This window comes from Nycticebus coucang, chromosome 3, assembly GCF_027406575.1.
Source record: "Nycticebus coucang isolate mNycCou1 chromosome 3, mNycCou1.pri, whole genome shotgun sequence".
Lineage (NCBI taxonomy): Eukaryota > Metazoa > Chordata > Mammalia > Primates > Lorisidae > Nycticebus > Nycticebus coucang.
In genome coordinates this window covers 106224958-106237327 of record NC_069782.1, presented here as the reverse complement: position 1 = coordinate 106237327, position 12370 = coordinate 106224958, and the positions used below count along the sequence as shown (strand labels likewise).

At 35.1% G+C, this 12370-nt stretch overlaps 1 pseudogene; it reads left to right on the top strand.

The window, feature by feature from the left end:
* The first annotated feature begins 6556 nt into the window (after positions 1 to 6556).
* Positions 6557 to 7587, top strand: LOC128581080 (histone-lysine N-methyltransferase SETMAR-like; annotated as a pseudogene).
* The last annotated feature ends 4783 nt before the right edge of the window (positions 7588 to 12370 follow it).

Sequence of the window (12370 nt, the reverse complement as noted above, 5' to 3'; positions counted from 1 at the left end):
AAAGGAAATAAAATACATTGTAAGGGACAACGACTACAGAAATGAAACCTATAGATCAGAGAGAAGATATTTATAAAGAAATATTTCCCATGAATATTTGGACTTTATTTGGAGTATAGCTAAACAAAACAGAACTATAAGAATATATTATGACATGCAAATTTAAACTCATATTATATTTGAAGCTACTGAGTAATCACTGACATAATTATGTTTATGCTTATTTTTTGAGAATCCTTATCTTTTTGAGACACTTATTAAAAAGATCTATAGATAAACATGATGTCATGTTTGAGATTTTACTTCAAAATAGTGCCAGCAGAGTAAATATGGGAGGATTGGACATGAAAAAACAGGAGCATTGGCTGATAATTGTGAGGTTGATGGTGACTCCAGGGTGCTTCATAAATTTTTGTGTGTGTACTTTTAATATGTTTGACAATTGCCATGACCTCAGATTTTTATTTATATTACTAATGCATAGTAAAAAAAAAAAGTGTCCTCTGAGCAATTCTTTTAAATAAATCAATAACATTTATCTATTAATTAAAATAAAATATGTACTTATAAAGGAATAGTAGAAAGACAGGAAAAGAAGCCAGTCTTTTTGATTTATAGATTTAATGTTGGAACCATAAAAAATATTGTACATGGTTATAAAATAAAATTCAATCAGAAAGCAATCATTAAAATCTAAAAATGAAACAAATGAAGCTAACTCAATCTCCAGTTGGTGGCATAGTCACACAGAGAAGATCTATTACAAATGTGTTTGACACAGTAATTTGATTTTACGCTCTCAGTGGGACATAGTCTAAATTTAAACCGTTTTTGGTAATTATATTTTTGGTGATAGTAATGGTGTTATCATTTTAAATCGGTATATTTGTAATCTGGACTAGAGTAAGTGAGTAATTGTTTTTTTTGTTTGTTTGTTTTTTGTCATGAAAACTGAGATTTACAGCATGGGAGAAAATAGATGCTCCTAATTTAATGAGGGCAAGTAAATGCTCAGAAGTTTTGAACTTGACTTGGAAGTAACAGTATAAACACACAATGTATCTTATCATGTGTGTGTGTATGTGTGTGTGTGTGTGTGTGTGTATTTTCTCCTCTATCCATGAATAGCCCTAGAAACAATGACCAGTATTAACAGATATCCTCAGATTTGGGAAAAAAATCACAAACATATTTTCTATAATAGATACATTTAAAGCAAAAGGAATCAAAAAGGTCAAAATTAAAAGAATTAAAAAGTACATACAAGAAAAGGCTGTGATAACAGAGTAAATTGTGTCCCAGTAAAATTCAAGGCAAAATTATTATAATACACTTTTGATCTTCATAGGAAAAGGACAAAGAGAATATAGTAAAATATAGTTTCAAATTATATTATGTGGCAGCCGATAGAAATTGGAGAATTTTTTTAACACATTTCTTTTAGAAACTGATAGATGAACCAGACAAAAATAAGCAAAGCCATAGATCTCTTGATGTCCTTCTAACCTCTTAGGTTGAATAGCACAATTTATATGCTTGAGTTATTAATTATATAGTAAAATCTACACACAGAGAGAATGTTATTCTCTGCAAGGGCAAATGGAACATGTATATTTACATTTTTTCCACAAAGCAAGCCTAAATAAATTATAAAGAATCAACATCTTATAGACTATCTTATCTGATCACAATGCAATAAAATTAAGAAATATTAAGAAAAACATAGGTAAAAATCTAACTTTAGAAAATAACATATTTAATTCATAACCTTTGGAATAATTAGAAATGATAAGGAATAGCGTAAAGTAAAATTTAAATAGTTATATCAGCATCTATTGCACAAAGCTAATACAGTATTTAGAGAGGAAAATATAACTTTAAGTACGTACAAGTGACTTAAGCATTGATTTTAAAAAGTTGAGGAAGAAGCAATAAAGCTCACCCACACAAATAAAAAGAATAAAATAATAATAATAATAAGGACAGACTCACTCATCAGTGAAGAACAAAGAGAAGTAAGGTGAAAGAAAAAGTGAAAAAGCAATTGCAAGCAAAAACAAAACCAAAAACTAAAATAATATTAAAAAAAGAAAATTGAAAGAGTACTTTATTTAACATATATGCATACATTTGAAAATCTATCTAAAACTGATGAATTTTGGATACTCTGAAATGAAAAAGTAGCACAAGAAAAAAGAACCTGAAAAGATAAATAAGCATTAAATAAATTAAAATTGTAAATTAAAATGCTCAAAACGCCCTGGACCCTCACGGTTACAAAAGTAAATTATACCAAGATTTTAGCGATTGGGTTGTGATGGTTAATTTTATGTGTCAACTTGAGTGCATTAAGGAATACCCAGGTAGCTGGTAAAGTATTCTTTCCAGAAGAGATTGTCATTTGAATTGGTGGATTGAATAAGAAAGATCAGCCCTCACACAATGTGTGAAGGTGACATCCAATTGGCTGAGGGCCCAGAGAGTAAAAAGGGGTCAGAGGAAAGTTAGATTTTCTCTCTCTCACCCTCCTGGAGCTGAAACACCTCTCTTCCCCTGCCCTTGGACTCCAGATTCTCTTACTTTCAGACTTCAGACTTGGATTAGTCGTCCCCTGGGTTCTCAAGCCTTTAGCTTGGTCTGAAAGTTACACTAAGAGTTTCCCTCTTTCTGAGGCTGTTGGCATTAGATTGAGCCATGCTACCAGCTTCTCTGATTCTCTGGCTTGCAGACAGCCTATTGTGGGCTTCTCAGCCTCAATAATCATGTGGGCCAATTCCCTTTATAAATTCCCTCTCATGTACCTAAATATACCTATATTTTTATATCTCTGTGTCCTATTGGTTCTATCTCTCTGGAGAACCCTGAAGTAATTCTTACAGAAGTTGTTCCAGAATGTAAAAACAAAACAAAACAAAAGACCCCATGTTATAACACTTCCTGACACACTTTATGGCCTAGTGTAGCCTTGATTCCAAAATGGGAAAGGGAAAAGAGAAGAGAAAAGAGAAGAAAAGGGACAAGAACAGGAGAGAAGGAACATGTCGGAACATGCTACATAAAACATGGTTGCAATTATTCTCCATAAAATATTAGCTGTATAGGTTTAACTGTGTTAAAAGAAAACATTATGGTTCTAGGAAAGCATCAATGTTTATTAGAAAATCTATCGATACACTTATCCAAACAAAAAAGGAGAAATTCTATTATTACCTCAGAAGTTCCTGGAACAACAAAAACAAACAAACAAAAAAAAAACTGGGAACTTTAATAGCTATTTATAATTTAAACAAAAATACTGCTGGCAAACAGAATAGTCAAAAACTTTATTTGAGAAAGGTTATATACCAAACACCTACGGCAATTTTATACTTAATAGAGAAATATGTTATTATTGGAGAAACCTCAGATATTCCTTACATATTAGGAAAATAACTTTTACCACTATCATTTAATATAGTACTAGAAAAGCTGGTGGATGTTTTAAGGAAAGAAAACAATTAGGAAGTGTAAGTATAGGAAAGAAAGAATTAAAACTGTTATTATTTTCAGACTACATGATCATCTAAAAAATGAACAAGCTGGGAGTAATCCCAGTAATCATGCTTGTAATCCCATCACATTAGAAGGCTGAGACAGGAGGATCACTTGTGGTTAGGAGTTCAAGACCAGTATGAACAACATTGCAAAACTCTATCTCTGAAAAAAAAAAAAAATAGAAACAATTTAAAAATAATCTGCAGGATAGTGTGTGCCTGTAGTCCTAGATACAGGGAGGCTAAGGCAGGAGGATCGCTTGAGCCCAAGAATTTGAGGTTTCAGTGATCTCTGATTACCTCACTACACTCTAGTCCAGGCAATAGAACAAGACTGTATTCAAAAAAAAAAAAAAAAATTAAATTAAATTCAATGAATAAAAATGAAAAGATTCAATAAATTTTATAAACAATGAGGATTCAATAAGGTTAATTAGATAAAAGATCAATTAATGAAAATCTTAAAGCATTTGTCATAGACACTTACATACAGCAAAAGGTATGTCTAAAAATGTTCTTGTAACTTAGTTCTCAATGTTCTACAACCAAATGTTCTTCAACAGGAAAAGGGAAAACAAATTGTAGTATATTTGTTATATAGTGAAATAATACCCAAGAACCAAAAAAGAATAAACCATCATAAATAAATCTCACAAATGTAACATTAAACAAAAGAATGCAAACATAAAGGTGTCCATAACATGTGGTTCCACTTCAATGGAATGGAAGAATGGTAGAAGACACGAAGGAACCTTTGGAATTCTAGAAGATTCTTTAAGTTGATTAAAGCAATAGTTATAGGGCTATATACAAAAATAAAAATTCCTCAAGCTGTGCTTTTCAGATTTATGCAATTTACTATATGTAACTTATCCACCTATTAAAGGTAAACTAAATAATAAGCAACATTTCTTTACGTGAGCAATAATGTAATTGAAAATATAATTAATGTTAGAGGATATTTATAAGATTGCAAAAAGTACTATAAATCTAGGACTTATCAGAGAATACAAAATACTGTTATGGATAAAGTTTTAAAAGTATAAAAGAAAATAAAAATACACTTAAATATATAGAGAAACAGTTCATACTCTGGGATGGAATGACTTTTTTAGAATACCCATTTTCCTGAACTTTGAAGACAACAAATTTATTTCATAATTCATAAGAAAAATATAAACAAAGAGCTAATAAAATATGAAAATAAAAGATAAGGAGTAGACTTACATTGCCAGGTATTGACATACTACAAAGAATTATAATTTTAAAAATATATTCATACAAAAGCAGGCAAATAGAATAAAGAGTGCAGAGACCATTTTTACATAACAAAAGTTGTGCTACAAGTCCAGAAGAGAAACAGACTGTTTCATAAATAATGTGAGAGAAACTAGATCACTATATGGAAAAAATAAAACCTGTCTTCCACTTCTATCATAAACATAGAGAGATATAGGATGCATTAAACACACAGATGTGAAAGGTAAAACTATAAAGTGGAAACAATTGTAAGCTCTGGGGAATAAGTTACTTGAAGTCACCAGAGAGTGAACAAGAAGGAAAATGTCAAAGGAGAGTTAATACTTGGACAAAGGGAATTGCATGAGGTGAGCATCCCCTTTTTTTGATTCTTTTTTTTTCTTTTTGGTGCTTTGTTTGTTTTAGAGTGTAGGCAAACTACAGTCATGACTCTTGTGAGCTGGCTAAAACTTTGATGCAAATCATGCAGACTAGCCATCTTGAAAAACCAGAGAACAGGGTTCAGAGCAACTGTAATAGTGGGCACATGAGAGGGGAAATTCCGGAGAGTGCAAATCTTGAGAGAGAAAGCTCCGAGTTCTTGGTACAAGCTCTACTGTGGCTGATCCATAAACACAATCACAGAGTAGACTTAGCAGACTAATAATAACAAAAGAATTGAAGGGGGTTGCCATTCACCACAAAAGGGAAAGAATATTGCCATTTGAATTCAGCCAATCTAACTGCCTGCTAAAAGAAAAAGAAATCAACATTTTTTAAAGGAATATACCAGAATCCGGAGTGTCTATGGCATGTAATTCTCAATGCCCAGGATACAATTAAAAATTACTTGAAATACGAAGAAAAAGGATAATGCTACCAACTTGTAATTGAAAATATAATCAATGGAGACCAAACCTGATTTGGCCCAGATGTCGAATTAGCAGAGGAATTCAAAGTATCTATTTTAGTTGTAGCCAATGATATAGGGACAAAGGATAATTTCCCACAAAGAACTAGAAACTCCAGGGAAAGTAATGGAAATTCTAGAACTAAAAAGTAAAATATCTGAAATAAAAATGACACCACCTGGATTAATATCAGAATAAAAGTGACAGAGAAAAGAGAAGATAGGTTAATAGAAATTATGTATTCAATTATTCAATTTAAAGATGAAAGGAAAAAATAGAGAAAAGAACAGAGCATTAAGTGCCTTTATAATAAAACCAAATCATCTAAGATATATACATTTGTAGTCCCAGAATGCGATAATAGGAAGAATGAAGCAAAAAAATATTTAAAGAAAAGTTAATCCATAATGTTGGAAGACATCTCTGTGAATTAAACTAAAACCCCCAAACACATACTATATGTGAAAGTTGCATACCAACACTATATTGAGGACATCGCATACAGAAGCATTCAAGTTAAGTACATTCATGTACTTAATGGACGCAGGAAATGGATGCACTTAGAAATTAACTGATTGATCTCTCACAAATACAGAGTTTCTGAGACTCTTAGTCCACTTTAGAAGCAACTTCTCTGTTTTTTCCTCCTTTCTTGTTGGGGTTCTGAACAAGACTGAAAAAGGAAAGAATGTTCTACTATTAAGGTTGGTGCAAAAGTAATGACAGTTTTTGCATTGTTGAAATTTGCCATTTGATACTGGAATACATTCTTAAATAAACGTGGTTATGTCATAAATCATTTTAATGTACAATTCTCACTTTACTTTTTTCTGCTAATTATTTATTACTTGCTATTTATTTTGGATTATTAAAATGATGTTAGACAAAAAGCAAATTTGAGCAATTTTCTTATTCAAGTTGAAAACGGGTCATAAAGCAGCAGAGACAACTCATAATATCAACAACGCATTTGGCCCAGGACCTTCTAAGGAACGTACAGAGCAGTGGTGGTTCAAGACATTTTGCAAAGGAGAAAAGAGACTTGAAAATGAGGGGCCTCGGGGTCGGTCATCAGAATTTGACAATGACCAATTGAGCCCAATCATCAAAGCTGATCCTCTGACAACTGTAGGAGAAGTTGAGGAAGAACTCAGAGTTGACCATTCCACAGACCTTCAGCATTTGAAGCAAATTGGAAAGGGGAGAAAGCTTGATAAGTGGGTGCCTCATGAGATGACAGAAAATCAGAGCAAGCATCGTGTTCAAGTGTCATCTTCACTCATTCTGCACAAAAACAATGAGCCATTTCTCCATCAGGTTATGACGTGCAATGAAAAGTGGATTGTATATGACAATCAGTGATGACCCGCTCTGTGGCTGGACTGACATGTACCTCCAAAACATTTCCCAAGGCCAAACGTGCACCAAAAAATGGTCATGGTCATTGTTTGGTGGTCTGCTGCGGGTCTGGTCTCCTACAGCTTTCCGAATCCTCATGAAACCCCATTACATCTGAGAAGTCTGCTCAGCAAATCACTGACATCTACCAAAAACTGCCACACCTGCAGCTGGCATTGGTCAACAGAAAGGGCCCAATTCTTCTCCATGACAACACTCAATGACACATCGCACAACCAAGCTTCAAAAGTTGAATGAATTGGGCTATGAAGTTTTGCCTTATCTGCCATGTTCACCTGACCTCTCACCAACTGACTACCACTTCTTCAAGCATTTCAACAATTTTTTGCAGGGATAATGCTTCCACAACCAGTAGGATGCAGAAAATGCTTTCCAAGATTTCACTGTAATCCAGAAGCATGGATTTTTATACTATAGGAAGAAACAAACTCTTTTTTCACTAGCAACAAAGTGCTGATTGCAATGGTTCCTATTTTAATAAATAAAGATTTGTTTGAGATAAGTGATGATTTAAAATTCTTGGTCCAAAACTACAATTACTTTTGTACCAACCTTTTCAGAACAAACACAAAGAAAGTCCAGTGAGATAGAGGGCTGTAGATAAGAACTTCCTGACCATCCCTAGAGAATCTCTGTAGGCATAGCCCTATTAAGGATCCCTCTACATCAGAAGGTCTGCTTTTCCAGGCTGGCTTAGACCCTCAAGGATAGGGAGAAGCATTACTTTACACAGCATTGATCTCAATATTTTTATTTTTATGAGTTACTCTATGCAATCACTAAAAACTCTGGCAAATTAAAACATTCATACACACACAGCCCGCCCCCACAAATCATCATCTCTTCTGTCAGTGTAGATCATTAGACATTATTGGAACTATTACAGAATTGCCATTATGAGAGAATGGGTTTTTCTTACTTTTTATTTTAAAACATCTCTATCTGCATACTGTTAACAACCCCCTGTGGTGAAGCAAGAAAACGTTGCAAAGGTTTATAGACACAGGTTGGATTCTTTAAACAAAGTACACTGCAGGATGGTGATAAGAACTCCCCAAATCCACAGGCTTAGAGGAATTCGGGTATCTAAAATTACTGATGCATCAAATTCACTCAGGTAATCCAGTAGACAACAAAATAGCTTTTAACACAAGCATCATTGGCCATTTTCTAGGAGTTTCTACAAACTGAAATCTGTCTTCATAACCAAATTCATTTGGTTTTCCATTGCATTCTTTTGCCCTTATACACATAATGTAAGTCCTAAAGCTTGTCGGTAATTTAATAAACATTTAATACAGAAAGTTTGTCATTAGAAGAAATGTTTCTTATTACATAAAAGCCTTGTATTAAGACAGAACAGTAACCAGAAATATTGTTTTAATTTCTTCAAATGTTTAAACCCAAGCAGTCTAAGGAGGAAAGTGATGCTGAGTCTAGTTCAGCTGAAAGGTAGAAAGGAAAAGTAAAAAAGAAGAAAACCAGGAAGAAAGGGAGAAAAGGAGTGAAGAAGAGGGTAGGACAAGAGAGGAAGGAAAGGAGGGAAGAAGCAAGGAAGGGCAGGAAATGAAACAGAGAGCGAGGGAAGAAGGTGGGGAGGGCGGGAGGATGGAAAAACAAGATTGCTCGCATTGGATTTCGGTTCTAAATCAGCACTTTTGTTTACAATATTTTCAGATCATCCGCCACCGAAGGGTTCAGGAGAGAATATTTAAAAATATTTGAGTCACTAAATCAATTTAAGTCCCATTAATCATCTGTAAAAACCCTCCGAAGGAGTTGCTTTTAGTGATTCTGCAGCATTTGTGATTTCAAATGAACACATTTGTAATCATGAGAACTACTGTTTGGAATGGAGGCAGTGGACGATGGACAACAGCCGTGGTCATGTTACATTATTATTCAGCTGTGCTTAATGGAGCCTTCACAGGGAATGGGATTCTCCTTGCAGCCCATATCAATGTTTTGCTTTGCTTAAAAAGTTACTAAAATAGTGAGTAAATGCTCCTCCCTTAGTATCTAAGTTATGGAAAATACTTATGATCTACTAAAGTCAGTGGAAAGACATAAACTTTAGACAACTATACAACAAAGTTTTAAACTTTTATACCTAGAGATTTCTTTGTCCATAATAAATTGCGTATGAATCTAATTCTTAAATATGATCATGATTATCTTCTGTCTCTCAAATCTCTGCTTCCTTCTTCCCCCTTTTATTAATTAGTGGCACAACCATCTATTAATATTAAAATGTTCAAAAATCTCAACAACATAAAAATTAAGAGTAATAATGAAATGATGATTTAGTGGTTGATGAACAAAATTCACAGTGTGGGAGCCAGGTAACAGGTTTAGGGCTGACACAGAGAAGTCAGGAGGTCTTGGGCTTTAGCCTCTACCACTTACCAGCTTTGCCATCTTCAGAAAGTAAAAGTGCTGAACTCAAGCTACCTTCATGTGTACAATAGAAATTATGATGCCTACCCCCCACAAGTCTGATAGGAGGAGCAAATAAAATAATACATGTATAGTCCTCAGCAAAGTGCCTGGCACATGGTTGGTATTCAGTATAAGGGAGTGATTAAGGTTATTGTAAATTTTTATTGCAAATAATCATGATCTATAAATGGATAGAATCTGAAACACGAGCACATTTTTATGCCTAAGAAATCACATACTCCAAGTGCCCTTATTTTACAGATAAAGGGTAAATCTGAAGTTGATTTTCAGAGAAGCAAATGACTTCTCTCATGTCAAATGCTGGCTGGTGGCAGTGTGGGTGGCAGAACCCAGTTCTGCTAATTACGTGTTCTGGGCTTCTTTTATGCTTCAGTGTTGCTTCATATAAATTCATCAGGCTTCCACTGAGTTCTTTTATAGACCAGACTTTGCACTATATACCATGGTCTCCTCCGTGAATGAGGTATGGACTTCCCCGGAGAAGTTGAGAGTTTAGTATCACCAGTAAATGAAAGGAGATTTCTTAGTTCCAGCAAACAACTAAATCTCTAATGTGTCTCTGATTTCTAGCAAAATGGCTGCTGAATTCTGTAACTAGGAAAGCCCAAGCAATGCTGTCCAAGTCACTTGTCTGGTGTAATTTGTTCTGTACTGTATTCTTAGCCATTAGAAAGAGGTACTCAGAAAGAGCCAGGGATAGTCCTTTAACTTACCAATTTTATGACTACTGTAAAAAAGCCAAGGATGAGGTGTAGATGCTGTCAATTAAAAAGAAATCAGTTTAAAGCATAGAAATATGCTGTGCTTTCAGACAGAGCTGAGGAAGAGCTAGATTTTGTGATAGTGATGGCACAGAGGCTGAACAATGGCCTCAAGGATGACACAATTCCTAGATAGAAGCAATTCCATCTCTGTCCTGTATCTCCCCATCTTTCCTCTCCCATTCAAGAAAAAGTACTGAATGTGAGTGACTGTTATTCATGGATGTGGCAGAAGCTCTGCTTTAGGTGAAAACTGCAAGGAAATTTGATTCACTTTGATACTCTTTAGCAGATTGTGACATGCTTCATAGGACACGCAAGTATGTGGTAACCATGGTTTAGAACTTGAAAAAAATATTCATTTTCTTCTAGTCATGCTGCCAAGTGGACAACAAGGCCATCAATGGCTTCAGGCTGTATTCAGCTTCTACATAGGTCACTGTGAAAGTTTTGAGACAGACTGTGTCATGGTCTGTGATTTCAATTCCAAGAAACACAGTCGGCAGCCTCCTTTCTGATTCACCTGTGCACGTTTCAGCTTGCCATGCTTGGTGGTGGTGCTGGAGGGCTTCATTTGTTTCATCACATGGGTTTTACATTTTTGTATCTCAGACTTTCATAATGACCCACATAGCAAGCGCCACAGGTGCATCACACAGCAGCCTTTGAGACAGCTGCGCAGAGGACAAGGAAGGCAGCAGCGGGCCGGGAACATGTTTCTCTCTCATTGGCTGAGCACTAATGAACTCTGCTTTCTCCTCCTCATAGAGCCTCTAGTCTTGGTTTGAGATGCGTTTCTTCTACTTTGAGCCCTTCTACCAAATGCACATTCTTTTCCTATCCTTATGCACCCACATACAAAGAGTAAGTATTCATAAATAATTAAATACTTGATAGTTTTCTTTAACCTGCTTCCCAATATTTTACATGTTTTATTCAACGTAATAATGCCAATGAAATCAAGGTTTTATTTGCCTGCTGTATCCTTGGGAGCAACATATTAAATGTTACCAAACTGCCAACTGTCCCTTGGTGCACCCTCCCTAAGGCATCTCATCCACCTTCCCCAACAAACATGATTTAGTGCAGTAGGGGATACACCACAATTGGAAAAATGGCATTATGAATTACTGCAAGTCACATTTTTTTAAATGCAGGTAAAACTGATTTTAACACATGGAAAAATAATCTGTAAAGCATGGAGCTGACTCAGTTTGCCTGTCCCAAAAGAGTACAAAAAGACAGTGTTGTCAGATACTTTCCTCAAGTGATAATATTAGGATAATTTTGCCTGAAATAATCGGTCTCAAGCAGTTTTAAAATTTATTCACAACAACTGGACACCTTTCTCAGAAACCTTAGTCATCTCTCATAACCTATTAACAATATAATTAAAAAATAATTTTCAAATATATTCTTTGGGGGCTCCTTCCTTTCTAGAAGGAGCAACTTCTCCTAGTTGCCCAAGCTCAGCAAACCTACAAGTGGCTCAGGAGGTTTGCAGCTATGAAAAGATTTCATAAAAGACGGGCTCTCTGGTCTCTCAGGCCTCCTATAATCTAGTTGATGAGACTGAGGCTGATATACACGGTTTGACAATTAAGTTCATGAACTCATCTGGAAAAGTGCTACATATCTCATTGCTGAGATGAGAAAATGAAATGCTCACTTTGGTCACCTTGGAGGTACTCCCCTCGGGAAGCTGTGCACTGACTCCAGCTCCCAGTCCACCACTCAAAGCAACTTTAGAACTCTTTTTCTGGAATGGCCATCAGAATGGTCATGGTGTGAGGTCTGACAATTAAGTTCGTGAACTCATTCTAGAAAAGGAGTATACCTCATTGCTGAATATATTACTGTCACTAGATGGCCAAGGGGAGTATTGCAAAGGTGACCATAGTGATATTCAATGGGGTAGGTAGTACTTTTTCTAGGATGAGTTTGAGAACTTAATTGTCTGACCTGGGATGTCAGGTGAGAGAGAGAGAAAAACGGAAGATAGTAAATAACCAAGGGCTTGATCAGAAGTCAGTGTCTGTCCGCACTG